At 36.9% G+C, this 23,955-nt stretch overlaps 1 protein-coding gene across 2 annotated transcripts in view; it reads left to right on the top strand.

The window, feature by feature from the left end:
- Positions 1-23,955, top strand: part of CSMD1 (CUB and Sushi multiple domains 1) — a 1,260,625-nt gene that overhangs the window by 104,152 nt on the left and 1,132,518 nt on the right. The window lies entirely within an intron of this gene.

Raw genomic sequence — 23,955 nt, 5'->3', positions numbered from 1 at the left:
TGTATAATTAAATATCCCAATGGAAAGAAAGCATATAAAGATGTGCGTTATTCACCAGGCCATTACTGAAGTGTCACATTAATAAATATTAACTATCAGAGTAAGGAGGCATTTTGTTAGTATTTTTAGCTGTTCTCACCAAATCCTGTATATAATTATTCTTGTGATTATATACTGGAAAGTCATAATGGCTATAGGACTTTTCATGCTACCAAGATATTGCTGATACTGTATTTCATCTGTACAGTACATTAAGCATGATTATTTATGAAGACATTTCTAGCAAAATTATAGCCTAGAAAAATACTTATCTTTGCTGCAAATTGCGTAATTTTGGAAAGGAAAGTGAAAGAAGAATTTTACAAATCTTCGCTGTTCAAAAATATAATGATTGTTCTTCCATTATGGAATACATTATAACTTGGAGGTGAAATTTTGACCCCGCACTTGGAACTGATATTCCTAATGTAATTGCTGCTACTTATTGGTGAGGAGAGCTCCCTGGTAAACTGATTTCCCACTGTATTTCTTCTCAGGGTAGAAAATTATGTTGTTATACTGCCTCATAGAATGAAGTGCCGCAATACAGATAGTATAAAACTTCCACTGAAATATATCTTTATGAAATTAATCTCAGGTCTGCAAGCTGGGACCAATTATTCAAGTTTACCCATTGAAGAAAATTGAAATGATTTGCACAGTCGTGCTGGGCGGAAAAGGCTTGCAAAATTAGGTTTCTGTTCAGTGGCAATTGGACTGAGGCTTACTTCATATGAGCCATTAAACTGTGATGGAACCTTTTTGTCTCTGTTATAAAAGATAAGTATCTGTCTGCTTAGGAGGACTAACTGCTTTCCTTTCTTTTTCTCCCCCTTCCAAGTCAAAGCAAGTGATACAGCTAAATGTAGTTTTGTTTCTTAAAGGACCATTCTGTATTTGTCATGGATCAGGTACTCATAGTCCATACTCAAGAAAGAGATCATGTTTTTTTATTACTTGCTGTAGGTAGTAGGCTTCTTCCTTGGCACTCTCAATGTGAATTCTTAGCCACGGTGAGCTTTTAGGAGCTGCCTAGCATCCTTCTGTCTCCGTTCCCTCAACAATCAAATGAAGATGAATTAATGCTTGCTCATCACTGTGAACTTTTTGAAATCTGAAGGAAAAGCTTTCCATGTAAAAAAAAAAAAAAATCCTAGGATGGTGATTGTGAAGTAGGAGTCTGCAGAGGAGAAGAGTGAGGGCTGACTTTGGACTTTGAAAGGTGAGGCTTTCTCTGTTGATCTCACTATGCCTGTTAGAAACGTAGTAGGATTAATTTATAGTCTCTGATGTACACAGCATTGCACATGAACTCTCAGTTTTTCATAATCTACTTTGCAATGTGGAAGTCTAAGTTGTTAAAGCAGCAGGAACCTTTTAGTAGTAGACTAAACTGTTTATCAGATATTTGAGTGCTGATGAACAAGCCAAGCTCTGCTAGGCTCAAATGGAAAATATACCAAATGTATTTGCCCATTAGGATGTAATCTATCTGTATTTATAATTAGAGGCTCAAGTCTTTAACTCAGATTAAGGAAGGGAAAATGAAAAAGATAACTGTACATGTACAGTGAAATAGTATACTAAAAGATTTGGGATTGGTTCTTATTGTCGATTAGAGTATGAAGGGCATAAAAATAAAAAATAACTATGAGGCTAGCACCAAAATATTTTGGAAGAAATAAGGTTAACATTATAATAACTTCCTTTTTGTCAAATTTTGGTGAACCAGTTATATATGATTTCTTACTTAGGGCTTCAGTACAGGGACATAGCTCCAAGAAAAGCTATTTCCTTTGTAAAGTTTTCTTCAATCTTCTTCACAAGCTTAGCAAGAGTTTTGCATGTAGAGTAACACTGTTCTTCGTTCTGTGAAGGCTATGGAACATACCAACATTTTATGAACATTGCCTCTTTGCTATTTTGGTATTTGTTACCTTACTGCAAATGTTATCCAGCTGGAATGAACTGCCATTGCACAGGAAAATGGGAGAATTGCTTCTGATAACGCTGATACTTAATGGCCAATTTAGATGTGATTCACTGTGAAGTTTTACTTCTGACCATGCTGAGTTAAACACATTTGACTTGGCTCATGAGAGGGGTAAATGTCAGAGATAAGTTGAAAGCAAGATCTTGAATAGGGTAAAAAATATAATTACTAATGTACAGTGGAGAGAGAGAAAGAGAGAGTTAGCAGAAAATATTGGGAGGAAGGGGTTTGGCTGAAGATAACTGTCTAAGTGTTAAATTAGACAGTTAAATTAGAACTTTTAAATTATCTAAGTGCTGATAGTTTTTTATAGAGGCTGTTCTTAGCTGTGTGTGCCTTGAGTGCAATGTGGGAGGCCGGGACTCATTTAATGGAGTGTGTGGCACAGCACAGGGAAAAGGAATGCTTTCAAACCCTCTTGTTCTCTGAAAGTTGTCTTCTCAAGAGTTAAAGTAAAAAATCTAGGTATGCCTGAACAATGTTTTTTGTATTGTTCTGTATGGACCTTGCAGTGTACTTTAACTCAGTCTGGAGTAGGAGAAGACCTGGTGTCCTGAGGATGTACTGGGGATGGAGTAGAAAAAGAAGAGATAAAAAAAAGAAAGATCTTAGAAAGAAGTGCTTGGAAAAACTATTGAGGCTATTCCCTGTCTAGCTTTAGCTTCATATTTTAAAATAGAAGCTGTAATACTAATCGATGAAAGTCCAGTAAGCGTTTGATCAGATCATGGCTGTTGTTTATTGCCAGTGTTTGCTATAGGTGCATTTTTTCAGTCATACTTTTGGTACTACTTTTTGTAGGATGCAGTTTTGTGAAAGGTTTGATAGTTTCTGATTGTGAAATAGTTACAACTCTGAAAACGTTATCGTGTTCCTAAGAACACCACTAGGGCAATTATCTGGTGATTATTTTTGAGTTAATCAATGGAATTTTTTTGACAGTGACTTTATTATTTCATGCTCTGAAAAAGAGCTTTTATTCTCAATATATAAGTTGTTGTCCAAATGTCTGAACCTAATTACTATCGGGAGGGAAAACAAATTTTTTATTTTTCTATTATTAAAGTGACAAAAGCAATACTGTATGCATCCTGAGGGTATTCCAAGGCAAAACTGATGACATATCAGTGTCAGGCACTCTGCTGGAAACAAGGGAATGCTTATGATATGTTTGCATCTTCTTGAGACTTATATTATTTGCTCTTTAAACAAAAATATTTGTATAATTTATGTATTCTCTGTATTAGCGTTTCAGGAAGCAACCTTTCTTTGGCTTGTTTTGTATCTTAGCTTAGAGTGGTCTAACTAATCTTATCTAGGATTCCATAAATAGTTCGAATAATGAGAATTTTGAAGGTATTTAAAAATTTATATTAGGAAAAATCTTTTATGAGCCTAAAATATATGGTAACAGACACATGTTCTTCCTTCTGTAGATGACCTCTGGTGCATTAGGTAATCCGAAATAAATTAAAAAAAAAGGTGAGGGGAGGGTTCCGAGCTGCTCGTCTGTGTATACCAGTCTTGAAATGAGATAAGCACCACAGTCAAAGATGCAAAAGAGGCAGTGAAGAGACAGCTGTGTTTATTTCGTTTACACACATGGAAGAGAGAGTGTACTTCACAGAAGAAAAATTTTCAGCTCTTATCCACTACATTTTGTGCAGCTGTGTAGGAATTTTACAATGGTTTCAGCTCTTAAATGTGAAGTCTCTATAAAATGCTGTAGCTTTGCCCTCAATCGTATTCTATTATGAAGACTTTGGCTATAGCTTGGGGTCTAAATAGACAATATTTTTACATTTATCTTTTTGCTGTCAATGTGAGTTTCAAATCAGATAACTCTATAGCAACAGAATACGGCTTCAGTGCTGTGATATTATATGCAATTTTGCAAGTCTGTGTAGGAAATGGCTGGATTAATTTCTTTATGATAAACTCAGTATGCTCAGTGCTATACAAAGCCTCAAGGAACTTCCAATCTGAAGCTCAGATTGTGAGGAAACTTGTGCTAGGGATAATCAGCTCTTGTATCAGATATCTAATGCTCACGTGACCTCTAGAGTACCCAGAAAAAATTTTTAATGCAGCAAGAGTCCCACCAGCTCTCTAATTTTCCTGTGAACAGGGAATTTTAGTCAGGAGACACTTTTCTAGTCATCTAGTCTTGCTCTTGCATGCCTCATTATTTCTCAGTTTGTTCCAGTCTCTACCTCCTGAGCAAATGGGGCCAGCCTATCTGCAAAACTGTGCATGCTAACCTGGTCTAAAAATGTTATACAAATATTTTTCCAGATTTGTAGAGAACCTTTGACAATCAAGTGCTGCTCTTCATTGGAAGGGTAGTTCATGCTGAACCCAGAAGTTTTTAAAGACAAACTTTCCTTCAGATTGAAACTGTGCATTACCAGCTCCCAGACTCATCAGATATATCAGCCAGGGAGTACCGTGCAATCTTTTGTGGACCCTTCGTCGTAAATCGAGTGTGCAGCTACTGGTGAGAGTCGAGAGGCCCAGTTTCCTCATTTATGGGTTTCCGATTTCTTGAGAATTTTCCAGTAAATCTGGAAAGAAGGAAGATGTCACCAAATTCATGTTTTATATTTTGTTAGATTTGGACAAAGATAAGAGAAAAAATGAGTTTATTTGATTTTAATGCAAAGCCTATGGAAATGACTGCTCTAGAGATGATTGGTACGGGGAGGAAAGAGCCTTCCAGCAAACCCCCAAACCTTAAACATTCAATTCTAAAAGGTTTTGTGTTTTGCAATAAACCAGCTGTCAGGATACTGATACAGTCCTTAGACCTGTGATGCAATTCTTTAAGATGCCCGCTGTGATAAATGTTCCTGTTAATGTATAGTATGCTGAACTGAAGACAGACCTGTCTGTTTGTAGGTATGTTATCTCTGGAGAGTCCTTTCAGTTTCAGCCTTCGTCCCAAGACTTTCTCGAAAGTCACAAACTCATTCTCTCTCAGTATTTAACACTTCCCAGTGGAGGCAGGAGTCAGTGCAGGAGAGAATAGTCTGGAGCAAATTGTCTTTAGTACTGGCTTGTTGACGGAGAAGGTGGAAATGCAGCGTTATTATTTAAGTAGCTAGATAGCCTTTGGGCCCATTTTGTCTTGTACTAAATACAGTAAGAATCAGTGCAGATCTAGTAGACAGAGTGGGGAAAAATAATCCTTTTCTGAATATAATTTTGTGTTATTGCTGATAAAGTCACTTATTTCTTCTGGATAATGATAATTTAGGTCTTTTGCTGTTCTGCTGGAATCACATGTTATCTACATCCTTCATGAGCAGGACTGTGTGAATGTTCTTCATTCTGCTTTCCATATTCATTATCTGGGTATTCTCTTTCAATGAGAAATAGCCTTAGGATCTTTGCTTTCTAAAAGTAACTATGCAACATTATGTGTCTAAATTATGAGGCTCTCCAGCAGGCTTTTCCTTGCTAACAGCAGTGAGTGCTGTCTGAAAGGTTAAAGTCTCTATTAAAGTTTGGATGAGGGCCAAAATGATTTCCACTATACGTTAGAGACAATCATCTAATAATGTCGTATAATGGTATGAGCCAGTATTGTTCAACAGATGGCACCATGTGGTACAGCATCATGCAACTCACTTGCTGTTTCTTGGGCTCCTCTACACAATAATCTAGTTGAAATATTCAAAGTTTACTGGAAAACATATCTGAGATTAAAATGTTCCTGTATGAGTAGAGGAATAAAGAGAATCAAATTTATCCGTGGTTATATTTAATTTGTCAGACTGTCAATTCAGAAATGCATATAAAGATTCATAGCACACGCAGAATAAAGCAGTATTTTATGCTACTGAAGCTTACAGAGATTAGCAGATATTGTTTATTCATGCAAAATTAGTGTTATCCCCCTCAGCTGTAATAAAGTTGAAGGAGAAGAATCTGTAAGATAAAAGGGTTCAGGAAAGAGCCAGCCATAGGCCAAGGCCTCTCATCTCTAATGTTCCACTGAGGTTAACTCCTGCACACATACGGAGCAGTGCTGAAAACAGCAGAGCTCTGCACGTACATGAAAGAGGAGGATTTTCCAAGTTAACCACTTGAATTGCATATATAAGTGGTTATCTGTGAGAAAGATGGGTGCTGTAAAGAGAAAATTCTGTGGCTGGTGGACTAATGAGGGAAGACACACGGGGATGGAAAACAGGCAAATTTTTAGACACAGAAGCCTTTCAGGTGTTTTTTCTATATTTTTTCCCTTACATCTGCCTAGAATTTTCATGCTGCAACAATGCTAACACACGATTATGTGTGCCATCAGCATCTTTCTACTCAGCCTTCTCATTACTCATGAGAGTAAAGTTATGATAAACTTACTGATATATGTTAAACCTCACAAGTGGTTTGTGGAACAACATATCCGAAAGGGGACTGAGATGAAGGGTTACACAAAACAAAGTCACAGATTATACAGGCATAGGCAGATTAGACACTGGAAAACGTATGCTGATTGCCTTTATCAAAACAAAAAAATACTTGAAACACTTTTTATAGTGTCTTCTTGTTGCTGATTAATTTGTTTGTGGAATTGCATTACTGCATTAGGCAGATCTCAATTGTACCTTTCCTCACTGAGGTTTCAGTAATTAAGCAGAGCTCTGAAGATCACTGAGACTGATGTGTCAATGCTGTATATTGCTGTATATGGTGTATAGGGCTGTATATTGTTGCATAGTTTTAGCTCCATCTAACTGGAGGGCACAAGGCTCTCCAGCTTTGCAGAGAAAGGAGCAAATATGCAGTTCAGCATATCTGAAATCTTTGCAAAGGGTCCATTCCATAAAAATACATTTCTATCACAGGTTTCGTTAAGGGGTTTTTTTGGCTTTTGCCCAATATTTTTTGTGTCCCCTAGTGAACAAGAGGATAATATTATAATTCAAATTGCGTATTTTCTTTTGATTAAAGCTACCTTTAAAAATTGTGGATTTTTTTGCCTCTGGAGGAGCTACCAAGTCTCAGGTGTAGTAGCAAAAAAGTGTATACATTACTAACAACCTGCTTTTGTGTCAGAGTGGTGAGGAAATCAGGAGGAAAGTATGCCTCCACTCTGAGGCACAGCAAAGTCTCCTCTGCACCTGATAGGGTCCTTTATGTCTTTGTCTTTCCCTGTTCTTGAAGATTATGCCTCAAGAGAAGATTCAGCCCACGGTATTACAGCACAGAGAGTAAAGGACTAAACCCATAATTTACCTACTTCAGAAATTCTTACTTCTGCGCTTCAGCTCACTGATCATATTGTGCCATCACAGTACTTGAGGGCCTGAACCATGAACAACATCAGGGAATTAGTCTGATCAAAAGGGCTAAACGTGGCAGAGCAGGGAGACAGAAAAAAGGAGGGAAGCTCCTTATTCTAGGGTTACTGCTGAGCCCCCTGCATCATCAAGCCCTGGTTTAAGGCAATCACTCTTGATTTCTATGGGAATTTAGCCTGAAGGAGGACTTCATAACTTTGCCGTGAATTGTCAGCAAGAGACAATATTTGGTATAGGAAAAGAGATCCCAAAACATTTCTTTTCATAAACATAACAAATTTTTAAGCTTTTCTGAGAATGTCCAGGGGCTTTTTAAATAACACTGAAAATTATGTAGTAGTAGTAGTAGTAGAAAAAAATGCCCAGTAAGTTTTGTTGCCATTTAATGGCAGTGAATTTATGGTGGGAATCTGAGGTAGGCTTGCTTTTCTCTGGCAGCTGTCACTCTAGAATTCAGTAGCACAACCCCATTTATTTTGAAGAACATTTTAAAATGTATTTATATTGTTCAAATTCCTTAATAGTCTATGTGACTGCAGTTTATAATTTACAGCGATGTAGGCTAACTTCTGGCTCTGAGTTCTTCGGCTTTTTAGTACTGTTTCGTGCATATGATGAATAATTTAACTGATTGGATTTGAATAACTTTTAGGTGAAATTAAAATGGTGGTTTAAGGTACGATTTTGTCTATCCTTAACCATCTAAAAATTAAACCTAAGACTTCTAGTCCTGAAGCAACCTTTGTGATTGGTTATAGTTAATGTGGAGAAACAGGAGAGTGATTCATTGCGCTATCTTCAGTACCTTCTTTAGGTATCTTCTGAGGCTTTTAGATCAAGGTGGTCGTCAAGGTTCCCTCTATAGTCAATGAATTAACCACCTTGATCTAAAATCCTAGTTCTTAGCTAAAATAAATGGAATGGATCTTCAGTTTCATCAGCTAAAATTGTATTGGGAAGTTATTTTTAGTTATGTCAGAACGATGATGAATGTTGACACACCTTTGGTTTTTATTTTCTATTGATTATTATTGCCTTGGAATTAGGCAAGTTAAGAAGTCATAAGATAAGAAGAAGAAATCAACAACCAAAGCAATTACAAGTCTAAGATTTGATTTCTATTTTTTTTACTCATGCACAGCACTTCTCGGATGCTTCTGTCTTAGATTCTCTGTTAAACCACTTCAAAAAGGTAGTATCCATTTATGTAAATAAAGCACATTCAATCATATAACGGTAAATCTCAAATGGAAAAATCTTAACCTGTTGTTGTACAGACTTTTTTTTTTTTGGTACTATAAAAGGAAGGCTATCTAAAATATGAAATGTTGAGGTGATCTAGTACCATGCTTCTTTTCCTTTGCATTTCCTTCTAGTTCACTGGAATTTTATCAGGTAAAGATTTCTGGGGGGGAAACAGGAATTGTGGTATTATTATTATCAGAGACCCATCGGTATGTACATCTTGGTGTTGAATGCCTCATCACCTACTTTCTAAGGAGGCCATAGGTAGGTATATATGTAGCTCCTGATGCCTGTGCATTACCAGTTCCCCTCTGTACCAATACAGAAGAGCAATTAATTAATTATAGCCTCCGTACGTAGAGGCTTATCTCTCTGTTCGAGGTGTTACAGTGTGTGCTTTTGGTGCGAGAGTCCTTTAAAGTGGGAGACTTGAAACAAGTTCCAACAGAGAGTTTATAAGTTTGTCTCCCTTTATAGTTCCCTAGGACTCTTCTTGGTACCTGGCTGTACAAAGGGACCTTGGGTCTGTTCCTTTTGGGGAGGAGCATCAGGCACAAACTTCAGGGTTTTGCTAACTTTCATCTGCACAGGTAGGAGTGCAGGGAGGAAGTAAAGCAGGGGAGCTCCATATGCCAGTGGTGTTACTCAGCCCCTGCATCATCAAGGCATGGTTTAAGGCAATCACTCTTGATTTCAGTCAGCATTTAGCCTTTTAACTTTGCTGTGAATTGCCAGGGAATGGCAATGTCTTTTCTTCCCATGGAAAGGGTGATCTAGGCCTACTTCAATGTTATCAAGTTAATCCTTTAGAGGATTCTTTTTTTTTTTTTTTCACCTTCATGTTCAAAATGTCTGTTCAGGTTAGATCCATTTTTCTCACTAGGTTACCTTTCCCTATTAGTTTCAAATTATCATATTAATTTCTAGATAGGCAGTTTAAAGGAATCATACCTATTTATTTTTGTGATGCAGTAATAATAATGTTTGCAAATCCTGTGAGTAATAGAATCAAAAAGATCTCCATGGTTTTAGCTCTAAGTTATGAATACAAAGTCATGTTCATTTAAGGCCAAGTTTAAGCAGTTATGTCAATATGCGTTTAGAGTTATAATATCATTTATTATTTTGAACTGCTTTTTATGTAGAAAAAACAATGTACAATCACTTCTTTGTTAGCCAGTTTTTGAGTGGGAATGCTATGATTTCTGAATTTTTCATTCTTGGAGTTGTCTATTAAATAGCCTAAAAAATGCTGTGGCTAAGAAGAGATGACAGTGAAAAGCATCATGTATTATGAAGACTTGCTGTAGTACATGAAACTTTTGCGGAATCCTGTCTACTTCAATAATTTAAAAGTGACTAGTCCTTGGTCAGCAGACTGATCTGCTATTGCACAGATTAAAATAATTCAAGTTGGTTTTAAGTAGGCTGCATTTAAAACCTAACTCTTTAAAGTCATTTCTAAGTTACAATTTTCAGAATAGATACTACTAATTCATGGGACCATTCAAGCTTATAGTCAAGGATGCCCTTGTACCCCTTTGAACTGCATTTTTCCTTTTAGGTAGGAGACTGTATGTGTTATTGAAGAAGAGAGTCTCAATTTTTCCTACCACTTCCAGAAACTTGGATCCTGGCTGAATTCGGCAGGGATCATTGAATGAATAGCTAGTGAAGATTTTTATTAATGATGTATTCCATCTGTTTAATGTTCAGCTTGATCAAGTAGCAGTTGGTAGCAAAGCTGTTGAGGATCTTACTGAGCTTTTACTGGCATAGAAAAAAAAGAAGTAGAAATACCTTGAACTGCCTCCCTTTCTGATGGCTAGCTGTGTGACAGGAGATCCAGGTGCCCATCATGCTGTAGAAAGCAAATTATGCCTGGTGATACATGGTTAAAACTCTTAAATTCACTTTTTGCTTCACCTGGATGGCCGAGCTCAGAGGGTTGTGGTGAATGGCGCAGAGTCAAGTTGGAGGCCTGTGGCTAGTGGTGTCCCCCAGGGGTCAGTCCTGGGCCCAGTCTTGTTCAATATATTCATCAATGACCTGGAGGAAGGGACAGAGTGCACCCTCAGCAAGTTTGCTGATGATCCTAAACTGGGGGGAGTGGCTGACACACCAGAAGACTGTGCTGCCATTCAGAGGGACCTGGACAGGCTGGAGAGGTGGGCGGAGAGGAACCTCATGAAGTTCAACAAAGGCAAGTGCAAGGTGCTGCACCTAGGCAGGAATAATCCCATGCACCAGTACAGGCTGGGGACTGACCTGTTGGAAAGTAGCTCTGCCGAGAAGGACCTGGGAGTGCTGGTGGACAACAAGTTAAACATGAGCCAGCAGTGTGCCCTTGTGGCCAAGAAGGCCAATGGGATCCTAGGGTGCATTAGGCAGAGTGTTGCCAGCAGGTCGAGGGAGGTGATCCTGCCCCTCTATTCAGCCCTGGTGAGGCCTCACCTGGAGTACTGTGTCCAGTTCTGGGCTCCCCAGTACAAGAGAGACATGGCACTCCTGGAGAGAGTCCAGCGGAGGGCTACCAAGATGATTAGAGGGCTGGAGCATCTCTCCTATGAAGAAAGACTGCAAGAGCTGGGCCTGTTCAGCCTGGAGAAGAGAAGATTGAGAGGGGATCTCATCAACGTGTACAAGTATCTGAAGGGGGAGTGTCAAGAGGATGAGGCCAGCCTCTTCTCCGTGGTGCCCAGCAACAGGACAAGAGGCAATGGGCAGAAACTGAACCACAGGAAGTTCCATCTGAACCTGAGAAAAAACTTCTTCACTGTGAGGGTGCCAGAGCATTGGAACAGGTTGCCCAGAGGGGTGGTGGAGTCTCCTTCGCTGGAGATATTCAAAACCCGTCTGGATGTGATCCTGGGCAATCTGTTCTAGAGGACCCTGCTTGAGCAGGGAGGTTGGACTAGATGATCTCCAGAGGTCCCTTCCAACCTAAACGATTCTGTGATTCTGTGATTCTGTGATTCAAAATAGAGAGAACTTTTTAACTCAGAGCGAAACAAAGTATTTCCAGAACACTTTGTATATGTTTATAGCTTTACTGAATTCTTGTATAATTTTGTTCCTTTTGCTCATTCTAGGTCCAGCCATATAAGGTAGCCATATATTAAAAATCAAAACAAAACAAAAAGGGTATCCTATAGGCTTCAATTGATCATATGCTGTAATAGTACAAAATTCAGTTTTGTGATATTATAGTTATACATTATATACTGTATCAAAGTACTTTCAATTGGTAAAAGTTGGCAAGGATTATCACAAGGAATATCAGTGTTTGGTTGAAATCAAGCACATAAAGGGACTAATAATATTTTTTGCTTAACAGATAATACTTTTTGATTAAATAAAAATTAAGTTACTTGAGTTCTGATTCTGTGGCTTGATAATTTAAGCATATCTTGACTTAAGTTACAGATTATAGTGATTCTGCAATAGACAGTGAGAATAAAAGGCCTCCTCCTGTAGATTATTGCAAAAATAAGATTGGGCATGACAGGTCACCAGCTGACATACAATTATGGCAGCAGTGGCCAAAAACAGTGAACACGTTTTGGTGCCCCTTCTCATTAAAATATTTCTGATATTCTTTATCTCAAAATATTGGCAACTTCTTCTGAAAAGAAAGAAAAAAGATGACAGAAAAGCATCATTCTCATGAAACAGAAATAGGAAAAACAAAGGATATCACAAAGTTTTGATGTAAAAAGAATCAGAGACCCATAATAGGGCATAACACAGCTCTGTTTTTTGTGATACAGGGACAGGAATTAGTACATTCTGAGGACTAGTAAAATACAATTAACAAATTATTTTTCTATTTCTGTGCAAATACCTTTTAAAGACATTATGCAGCTACAGTTCCCTTCACCTCTTGTTCCAGTAACTGTTAACTTTCCCTCTATTTCTTGGGACTGCATGAATGATACCCTCATGTGCACCGGGGATACTGATGTATTTGAGCTTCAGCTAACATTAATTAACTACTGACTTCATAATATATTGATTAGAATGCCATAAAGTAAATGCATAATCCAACTAACTTCAGTGTTTTGATTATTCCAATCCGTCCTGATCCTAGTTAGATGTTGTTATTGTTATTCCTTGGGCAGACTTTTATCATTGGCTAAATGTATGTGTTTCCTGTTTCCTTTTTCCCTCCATTCAAGAAGAAAAGCTCAATTGTCTGTAGTTATGTAGCACAGCCTATCCTGTAGCACAGGACCTTGGACATTTACCTTTTTTTTTGTAATGCATATATAGCTGCTCTTAAGCATGCAAATGCCAGCTTGCTAGACTTCCTCCTTATCTGTCAGTGAAGATGAAAATATCTTTAGCGAACATAACTTTTTCGTCCCACCTCCTGCATCTCACTTCTTCTGTCAGGGCAAGCATACATTCCTCCAGTTTCAAAGTTTGGGATTTCAGTTCAGCCCTATTCTGTAGTATGTTATTCTTATGAGTTGTGAGTTCCTTATATAAATCCTGCCTAAAATTGCACAAGCGTTGATCTCTTAGGCTTAATGGAGAAACCTGGCAAATAATCAGTTTTTAGGAAAGATATGTATGGATGGATAGGCTATTACTCTGTAAGCTGTTCCAGACATATAAATTTGTAAAATTTAATTTGGTCTAATGATTCAAATTATAGCCTGCAAAGAATTAGTCTCAGAACTGGAACAGTGAAGCGTAAAGGTAAACATTTGTCGGGGAGTTTATGCCCCCTGTTTTAGCAAAAGAAAAATTTAAGATAAACTCATTTCAGCTAAATAAAATGTCTGACTGGCTTTGTCTTCCTGTTGCATTGAGCGTCATAGACATCTTCGAGCTAGCATCTATTACAATTATAGATGTTAGAAGTGTTGATTTGAACAGTCCCTGCAGAATCAGTAGGAAGTCTGGAAAACAATTTGGTTTGGCTTCTGTTTCTAACATCCTGAAAGCTTCTTTTTAATCTTTTTTTTTTTTTTTTTTTTTAGTCTTTACAGATGGAATGTTGAAAGATCAAATTGAATGGGCAGAAACAGTTTTGGAATCCTGCAAAAATGGAAAAATATACATGATCCTTTATACATCAGTAATGTGGCTGAATTCTGAATTCTATAAGTAGTCAAGTAATATATCAACGCTATATGTTAAAAAAAAGAAAAAAAAAAGAAAAAAATAGTCAAGATATAAATCACTAAAAATATTTTATTTGTCTTAAACTTTTAAACAAAGTGTAGTATTACTGTTCTCCATTTTCATGTGTATTCTCAACTCAGTTCTATATGATCAACAGGTAAATTGTAGTTGACTCTGTAATTTTTTTTTTTACTATTTTAGAGAAAGTAACTAGCACTGCATAGTGAAAAACAGTATTACTCCCCAATGTCTTTTGAAAACTATTAAAGCTACCCTCAATTTTTATTCTCAGTCCCCTTTACTATTGGATTGCTCATTGCTTCATGCTTACTGGGCGTCCAGTGAGGTAGTTCTGTGTTTGTTGCAGATGTCTTTACTTAGTTCAGTCTTTTTACAGCACTTGTGTTTTCCACTAAAGTAGCTAATCTATGTTCTTCTTTTATGTATCTCTTCTCTTCAAAATAGTGCTTCCAGAGGAAATTGTTTATTGTGTAAAGATAATTTAATAACTATTAGATTTGCAGCGTAATTGGATACATATTATACATTTTCCATGAACAATGAAGGAGTTAATGCTAAATTTTGTTATCCAAATAATTAGGGCAGATAGTAGCTAGGCATTAGTCTATTCGATTAGCTTTTATTCCTCTTCCTTTTCAGATACACAATGGTAACATTATCTTGTAGTTTAATGTAGTGCAGCAGTGAAATAGGTTGTATTTTTTCTGATGAAATATCATACACTTCAGCACTTTTGTTTCAAAATCTTTGGCTCTCAATTTACTATGGAAGAATTTTTTAATTCACATAATAAATGCATGCATAAAATGAAAGTATAATAAAGACAGTATGAGGTGCCTTCAGTTAATGCATATACAGCAGTGAAAGTATAATAAAAAAATGACATATTTTTACCACTGACTGCCTTGTTTCAAAACAGAAGAGAGAGAAACAAATGCAGAGTTGGGTCATGAGTAGTTTATTTAGTTCTACCTTTATTCTTACTTATTATTGCTATTCTTACTCAGCTTTGACATCGATACTATTCAGGTACTCTGGAGTTTACACTATTAAAGATAAATTTTGTGGTAGAGAATCAATATTTATTGAAAAACAAACTGTTTATAAGATGATCTGTGGCATTTTGTGGAATAACAATATATGAAGTTCATAATAATGATAATAATAATTTGAATGGTGGCTTAAGTTTTAACAGTTTCTGTGAAACCACACAACATTGAAACAACATATTCCTTCAGATGAACAGATCAGTGACACAAGAAAGTGTCACTAAAGTCACTATTAAGACACTGAATGCTGAAGTAAGTTGAATCAAATTGTGCATGTATTGCTTTCTCAGTTTTGCTGGAAAAATGACTAAATCTTTTTGCTATATATTAGGAGGATTGTAGATAATGTGAAAACTGAGAACTTTGTGTATCATTACTTTCCATGCCTTTGTGAGCTTTAGTGAATAGGAATATCTAAATCATGAAACATAAGGAATGGCTGTATTGCATTGGCCCAGAGATCTAGATGCCTAGGCCACAGCACAGAACTGGGAAATGATATATAGGTACTTTTCTGATACCCTGACAGCCTTTAGCTATTTCTACTCAGGGACTTATTGATCCAATTATAGTATTTTTGAATTTTGTAGCCTTTGATAGAATTTTCCTGCAATTTCCTAATGTATCAGTTTCTGTTAAGACTAGTATTTTACCAAACTCTTGCCTGCCTCCCATTTTTACTGAAATTAGGAAGAGCAGAATACGAATGTTGTCATGAGAAAACTTATGCACATAAAAAGTGAGATTGTGATTTTGATTTCACTGTTTTTGCATATTGAGATCTTTTGAGAACTATATCTGGCTATGTGTGGTATTTTAATGTATATGTGTATATACAAGATCATCAATAGATAATGTTAGCTTGCTTTGAACTTTCTCTCCGTGGGCTTTGAAGAATAATGAGACTTAATTAAAAGATAGTAATTACTAATATAAAATGTATCAAAACATTGCATATTCAAATCTGCTTTTCTTTGGGTCTGTGTCTTAAAGGAATGTTATGAGAACCCGTGACGCAAAAATACCCTGAGCTGATGAAACAGGATGTGTTGGCTACAGTTATAGCTCTGTAAGTTAGTTGTATTAATTTTTGCTAACTAAGAAAAATAAATGAGCTGAGATTTTTTAAAACTGTCTTTGAATCATCTTACTGTTTAGTCCTCAAATTAGAAAATTTTTTGAAGAAGGAAAAAGTTACTTCATCTGCAGAAATCTGAGTCAGAGCACAGCTATATTATGCAAATCTTAACAGTAAAAATAGCTTTGAATGCAGGGCTTGTTTTCATTAGCAACAGGGTAAAATGGATAGTGGGTGTCTTTAATCAGCACGTTTCTGGTGCAGTTTAGAAGGTTAAAGATAAAATATTCATAGCAGAAAATGCCTTTCCCCCCTTCTATTGAAATACAGTTTAAAGATTTAAGGCAGAAAGGGGCCATTTGTTCACATTTATATCTATCTATCTATCTATTTATCTAACTGTAGATCATTATGCCTTACCCACCTATCCTTGAATTAAAGTTCAGCTTAATTCCTTAGGACGGATTAAACTGAATGCCAGAGGGGAAAGGGGCAAGAACAAATAATTTAATGTAAAGGACCCCAGAATCACTGAAGAGAAATGAGTTGAGGTAGACTCACAATGTCCTAGCAGATAACTGAAGAAATTGAGCTCCTTTCTGCTTTTTCCATCCCATTCATCTAAATATCCTAATAGAGATGAGAAAAGATTCCTTCTCAAAACCAACTCTGGGTTCGGTGTCGTTATGAGCACATAAACAGGACATGATAGCCATGCAACTAAGGAAAAAGATTCTACTTAGGTCCTTGGAGAAATACTCTATCTAACCTTCCCAGGACATGCACTCGGGGAGTTTTTGTTATAACTCTTGTGAAAACAATTTGTAGATCTGACTTAATGATATTTGAAAAACTGCTCTAACTGATTCTTAGGTTGACCCTGACCTTCTTGGTCCTTACTCATTTGGACAGATTAATTCATGCGGACTTGCAAGGCTAGAGGTTGGCCGTGTAAGGTGGTAGCCCACTAGTTAAAACTGCAAAGTGCTTTTGGTTAGTAATCTGTGGAACTTGGCTTGCTAGTCAGTTAGTAGTTCTTTCTGATGGAACTTTACTTTGTATCACTTATGAAATGTGTTTACTTCTGTAACACAAGCAGCCTAGCACTTCAATAATTACAACCTACAGAGCTTACCTCATTCTAGCACTGTGAACAATATATTCTGATAGCTCTGTTACTGTTAGATGCTAGGCTGCTCCACCACTTTCCTACTCGCTGAAACATTGTGGGAGGATGTACTTAGTGAGATGTTTTGAAAAGGGAAAATTTAGATCAGGGTGAAAAAGGCATGGATTTTTCTTCTAGTTACAAGAAAAAATGTAAGTTTGATGAGTACACACTGAGTACCTGCTCACAAAAGTGTTCTTGCAGTGATGTCTTCAGCTGGATTGGGGGGGAGACTCCCCAAAGTGTTATTCTGCTGAATTCGTATAATCCAGCTGGCCCGTGGTCCTGTGTTACCACTCCAGCATATACATGATCCATCGCTATTGATTTACTTTAAACTACGTAGAGAACAACTCCTAACTATCTTAACTACTTGCAAAAGAATTCTTGGTCATTTCTACATCTGCAGAACAGTTTCTAGTGACTATTTATATGTGTCTATGTACAATTTGTTCAGTTCTGCAGCAGGCCCTGTCTGGGGAATGTCTGCAATGGCCAGACTCTACACACACAGCATTAGAGCAACACTCCGAAAAGTACAGCTTGGTCTAGACACAGCAGGAGCTGCCTGGGGGAATCTTCAGGACAGCCCGAAATTCCCTCCTGGAAACTCCTGCGCTACTTAGTCAAATGTACTGCTGTGAAGGAGGCTGGGAGCCCAGTGAGTCACCGCCTCTCAGATTGGTCTGTTGTTTCAAATCAGTCCTACCTGGCTGGGAGGTTCCTAGGCCACCTAGGTGTCTTCTGACTCAAGGGCATGAGTCTGCACACAGGCACAGCCCTGGCAGCCACAGTGCAAGTGTAACTATACAACAAACTTGAATGTCATATTCATAACTTATTTAAATTCCATAGCTCTTGCATCATCATATGATACATACCTACACCAGAAAATCAGATAGACTTCAATCAATGACTTCAGTGGAAAGGACTTGAATATAGGCCTAATGTTATAACCATTTCAAGACCCTGTTACATTCTGGATATGCAGGATAGGGAGGAGTTGCATTTCTGTTGATATGAAATGGCTTCTCCAGCTTTTGCTCCCAGAAATTTAGGGGGAAATATTTGGATGTAGCACAGATAGATATAATAAAGGAGTGTTGGTTGCTGTGATACTCATGCACTTGCAGAGAAAATTATGGGCTTTGATGTTCGCATCTATAGTAAAGCTGATGGTGCTTAAAAGGCCACTTTTCAAGATTTACAGTAATAGTTAATAGCACTGTGTCCTCCATTACTCAGGATTAAGGTCATTCATTGAACAATGATGAGTATGCTCTGTCTGGTCCAGCTGCCCAAATTGGTTATCAGGACTCTATTCCTTATACAGTCCTTGCACTCCAAAGGATAATCCAGGATCCTTTGGTAGACAGAAGAGCCCAGCACGATCTTATTGGCGCTTTCACACCTAAGAGAAAGTTCTTAAGTATTGTGTATTATTCTGTGTCCTCACTAAAAGTTCTTGCATGTGACTGGGGAGAAAAAGTGGGATTTTACAAATCTTCCTTTAAACAACATCCTGATCACTGTAGTGGCCAACCAAATGCTTGACAGCCAGTCTAAATTCCCTGGCAGGTAGGCTGGTGATTTTCCCCCTCCTACCTTCCTGGCTGAAATCTTTTTTTGAGGAGTCTCACTAATGGGTAAAAAGTCATGAGGAAGCAAGAAACTCTGCCTGCGAATGGCAAGAATGGTATAAGGGAGAATAACCTTTACTGTGCAAATAATTTGTCAGTCAGCTTCCAGATGATATATTTACTTAGAGTATGAGTAAAATTTAAAAGCAGTATTTTCTGCATTGGTTTTATTTTAACTTTGTCATGTGTGTGCATATTGATCTAAAACACTGTAAATCCCATAATATATCACTCTTTTACTATTAGAATTAATATATTACTAAAATAGTTTCTCTTTTTATACTCATAAGATGTCCGTAGACTGATTATTATTTAACAAGTGCATCCACTATATTAAAAAATTTTATAACAAATATAATAATTATATTCCTCCTGAAAGTGACTTTTCCAGTCTTGCAAATTTTTCACTATTTTGAGTATGCAGTTCTAACAAGTCACCATTACTTTCGTATTTACTTTGAAAGACTTTATGTTTTCACAGTAAACATATGGAGTGAAGTTTCTGGTATACACGTTTAACAGAATAGAAATTTCAAGTTATTTCTTCATTAGCACTCTGCCATTAAATCACTTTCAGAAGCTCACAGGTGATGTAAGGCTTATAAACATGATTTGAAAATATTTATCTTAAAACGTCAGTGACATTTCCAGGAAAAAGGCTGAAGCTGCAAGGGGCTTCTTACACCTCTTTATCTCGTAATGGAGAAATGTAAGGACTGCAAGTCACTAGGATAGAGGAATGGGTACCAAATAAGTATCTCAGATTGAGAACAGGAATGTTCTTGTTATATGTTCCTTTCTCTTTCCTTTTTTCTCACAGAAAAAAAAAAAGGTAAATAAAATGCCAACCCCCTAAAACCAGCAATAGTCTGTATTTTAATTTGAACTCCCCAAAGGACAAAGTTAATGCTATTTAAGTTCAGTCATAATCTCTGTGGGGCTGGTTCTCATGGTGTAGCTTTCTGCTAATGACATCAAAATAGTTATTACTCAGTGAACGTTAAAGAAGGAAGCTGAACATTCTTGTGCTATCATAGAATGTTTACCTATATTTAAATGGTTTGAGTCCTCTCAGGCTAAACGTTCTGGGTCCTACTATGCTAAATACAACATAATTACCATTTGATGTATTGAGATAGTGAAAGAAAGAATGTGTGGGATTAGCTTCATTTAGTGTGTTTTATTTCTGTATGGCTGGTTGATTTTTACAATTATTTATAATACATTTGCATTGTGGCTGAGAGTTACAAACAGTCTTTAGTTACATTGTGGGATGTGTAGGTGTACGCATAATTCGGATGGGCTAAAACCCTAAGCATTGCCCACATTGCTTGTGAAACATGACAGGAAAGGTGTCTTTAGGGAAATGTAGGCACTCACATGAAAGATTATTTCTGTGTGCTGAAATCGCACTTAGAATCTTTGAGTTCACTGGCAGTGCACGTATTATACAATTTTATTCCGAGTGATAAAAATGTTGGCTGCTGCTTGTTTACATTTCATAAACGAAGGCACATGGAATACCTTTAGTACAAAATTATTACAAAAGTTACCTGAGTGGTTGCTGTTGTTGCTAAGGCTTTAAAACATGTTGCATTTTAATTTCTTTTATGATTTTCAGATGCTTAAAACCTTCTAAAACTTCTAGGTTTGGTGGAGTAAAAAAGAGGTATGTGAATATATTCTCCTTCTTTGCAATTCCAAATAAAGTATCTTTTAGCAACTTTTATGAAAGGAAAAATCAAATACATCCTTATTCTCTCCTGAACTACATATAATTCTAGCCTAAGTATAGACTAAGTATAATCAAATTTTTCAGTGGGCTATTTTATTTATTTTAATTTTATTTTACTTCCCTTTTAATGTACAGAGAAATTATTGCCTTTTGTTTTTGTCTTTGGAACATGGGCACACTTATGCTGCTCACTCACTTAGATAAATTCATTCTCTCTCTCTCTCTCTCTCTCTCTCTTTTGGCTTGGGAGGCAGTGCATTCTTTAGTACACCTACAAGCATCAGAAATATTAGCTGTGTTTGTAAAGTATTTGTAAATCATTTATTGTCACTAGATTGTGTTTATGGTCTTCAGAGCTGCGGCACTGTATATCTATAATAAGTAGGTGTTTCATATTTTAACAGTAAAAGAATATATTAAGTATATATTTAAGCATAGTATCACAGGGTAAATACAAACAGGCTTTAATAAGCAGAGTTGCACTAAAAATGTCACTAGGATGTATCTTTTCTCTTGTTTAAAAATATGTGCTTGTATACAGGAATGGGCATCTCCTAAAGGATGTTTATATACAGATTTTTATCTCGTTCTTATAAGAAACAAACGGTGGAGGGCTGTAGTTTCTGTTCCTCTGGGGTGCAGAGAAGGTAGTGATAAAAATTGTGTGTGGTTCCTTAATCTAAGGATAATAATCCTTTGCTACATGCATCACCTTGTGTCAAAATTTTCATTAAAAATAAGAAAAGTAATTTTCAACAGAAATCAAAGGAGAAAATTAGTTTCTGTTTGTTTGTTTGTTTTTCTTTAATAGATCAATTTTATACAGGAGCTGAAAACTATACCACCAGAAGGCATGTATCAGTAGTATTATATTTCTTATTTTAGTCTCATTGTGAACTGGTGTGTATTCATGCTGTAATGATGAAGTTAACTGTCAGTTTTAAATATATAAATCTTTCCTCTGTGTCATTCTTGTTATTTCCAAGTGTTTAAGCTTTCCTGAAGTCCTTCCTTTCTAGTATCTAGTTTGAAGAAAACCCAAGGTATGCATGGCAAACAGAGTAGAAAGATATTGTAGTTAAAGTCAGTTACCTAAATCAAAGTGACGGAAGATTGATATCCTTGTTGAGATTTTAGTAGCTGATTCTGGATTTAAGTGCTCAATATAATCTGAGAAGGACTATACCATAAGCAACTACATCATAACTTTTTGCTTAAGATCTTAGTTGAAATACAAAGACTGCTCAAGATAAGGTGTGCCATGCTGTCTTTGCCCTTAAAACTGAAAGTCTGGAATTGCTGACTAGGCTCTGAGGAGGAAGATGCAAAACTCAAATGCTTAAAAGTTCCTGCACAGAAAGTAGCAACTAGTGTGGCACAGTAGGAATTGGCAGTAAAGATCCAGTGTCCCCATTACGTGTCTTAGAGGTTTTACTTCAGAATACCTGTAGCCTGGTCTTCTAGACTGAACACCAGTTAGTGAACTCTCCTATTAGGTGCACTAGAGTGCATCTTCAAGGTCAGTCAGTCAGTCACACCCACCACCCCCCCCCCCCAAACACACAATGAGAGAGAGAGAGAGAGAGAATCCAGCTCATGTGATTTGCCCCAGGATGTGGACCAATTTATGCAATCAGGAAATTTATTTAAAATGTTCCCCTAATTTGGACTAAATTGCTAATGCAAGCACTCCTCTATTGAGCTAGGACCACGGACCTGACCCGGAGTGGAAGCTGGTGAAGCTTAGGAAATAGAATATCAGTTTACTCATTTCAATGAGTGTTTTGTTTTGAAGAAAGCATATATGTGTAAGAATCACCAGAACAATGAAGATCTGTTTTATAGACAGCTGATCTGAAGCAATTTTGAAGAGGGGAAAGGAAGAGTAAGTTGTTAAAGAGAAATCCATGTGTACCTTTTTATCCAGGTCTATGGGAAAGCCTAATGTCAAATTGATGTCTTTTTGTTAAGAAGAGATTCCTAATTTCTTGATAAAATGATCAAAAAGCTTTCTAGATGGCAAAAAGATTGGTGGCTCTTTGGATTCCTCTTTAGAGGAAGGGAAAATGGCATAGTGGGTTGCAACAGTTTGAAACTGAAGCTAATAGAGGTAGACAAGAGATTTGTGTTTTATGTAGTGTGTTTTCTTTCCTTTCTTTCTTTCTTAGTAACCAGTAGACTAAATGTGGGAATAACTTTTCAAGTGATGGGTAGATTCATCTTGCAGTGAAGACTAAAAGTATTTCTCAAGTACACTGCAGGTAAGCAGGACTTTAGGGGCTTCAGGCTGGCAGTAGGTGAACTGCACATAGCAGGTCAAATAGGATGAGAATGTTTCCTTCTGGCTTTAAAATTCATGAATTCATGAATTCATGAATATACATAGTTCAAACAGTTGAAAATGTAAGAAAAATTTCTCCCTATTAGTAAATTCTTTCCTTTATTAAAACACAAATGACCATATCATCTTTCAAGTGTTTTTAAGTGGAGGAGGGATTAAACAACTGGCTAACTCAGTAAATGGATGGAAAGATTTATATCCAACCAGCAGTACTCGCTCTTATTCACTCTATATACGCCCAGCTGCTTGAACTCCATGTACTGGAAATTAGAAGTTTCAGGAAGAGTAAGCTTTAAAGCAATGTTTTCATCCAGCATTTCCTAGCCAGTAGAAAAGTTTATCTATTAAGTTAGCAGTGACCAAGCAGTGACTTCCCTATATGAGCAGTGATACCAACATACAGCTGTGTACAGCCAGTTAGTATTTCCAGGATCCTGAGATGTGTACTGCTCCTTGGGATAGGCTTAGCAGGAGGCTTCGCTGCAGTAAGCTTCTCTGATAAGGGCTCTGCTTCTCTTCCTCTCCATAACATGTTTTGAGGCTGTAATCTCTATAGTTCCTCTCTGCCCTGTGGGGGTCTCAGTCCCTCGTTCAGCAGTGTGAGTGGTTCTAGCTCCTGCCCGTCAATGCAGTTTTTCTGTTATCTTGTATTTGCTCTTGAGGGTCAGCATAGTAACAAATATTACTATTAGTATTATTTTTTGTGTAAAACTGTTGCTGTAGTAAATTTAGCAATGTCCCATTTTCTCTATTAGGAGAGTAGGAGAAACTCTAATTCTTTGTATATAAATAAAGTTACAAGTCCTTTTTCTTGTCTTCTTATATTTTATTATTGTTGCTTTATATTAGGTTATAAAAATATAACAAGAAAGATCAGTAATCAGCTGAAGGGGAAATGGAAGATCAGGAGTTTTAATATTTACGGAGGGCCAAAATATATGCTAAATGTTAAATAAACAACCCTAGCAGCTGTTGCTGCTACACATGCCTTGCTTAATTTATCTGCAGTATTCATTGGCCTATGAATGGAATTTTGAGTTGTCCATTTTATGAAATCTAAATCAGCATTTTAATTTGATAGATTTTGAGATCTATTTATTCATGGAGTATTGAGCAGTGTACAATTCACATTTACATTCCCTTTTCTGCATGGTGCTAAAGATCACTGGAGCGTACAATAACTTCCACACTGATCCCTTAAGTAGTG

Source organism: Struthio camelus, chromosome 3 (assembly GCF_040807025.1).
Source record: "Struthio camelus isolate bStrCam1 chromosome 3, bStrCam1.hap1, whole genome shotgun sequence".
Taxonomy (NCBI): domain Eukaryota; kingdom Metazoa; phylum Chordata; class Aves; order Struthioniformes; family Struthionidae; genus Struthio; species Struthio camelus.
The sequence above is the reverse complement of the archived record's forward strand: the minus strand, read 5'-3'. Positions and strand labels throughout refer to the sequence as shown.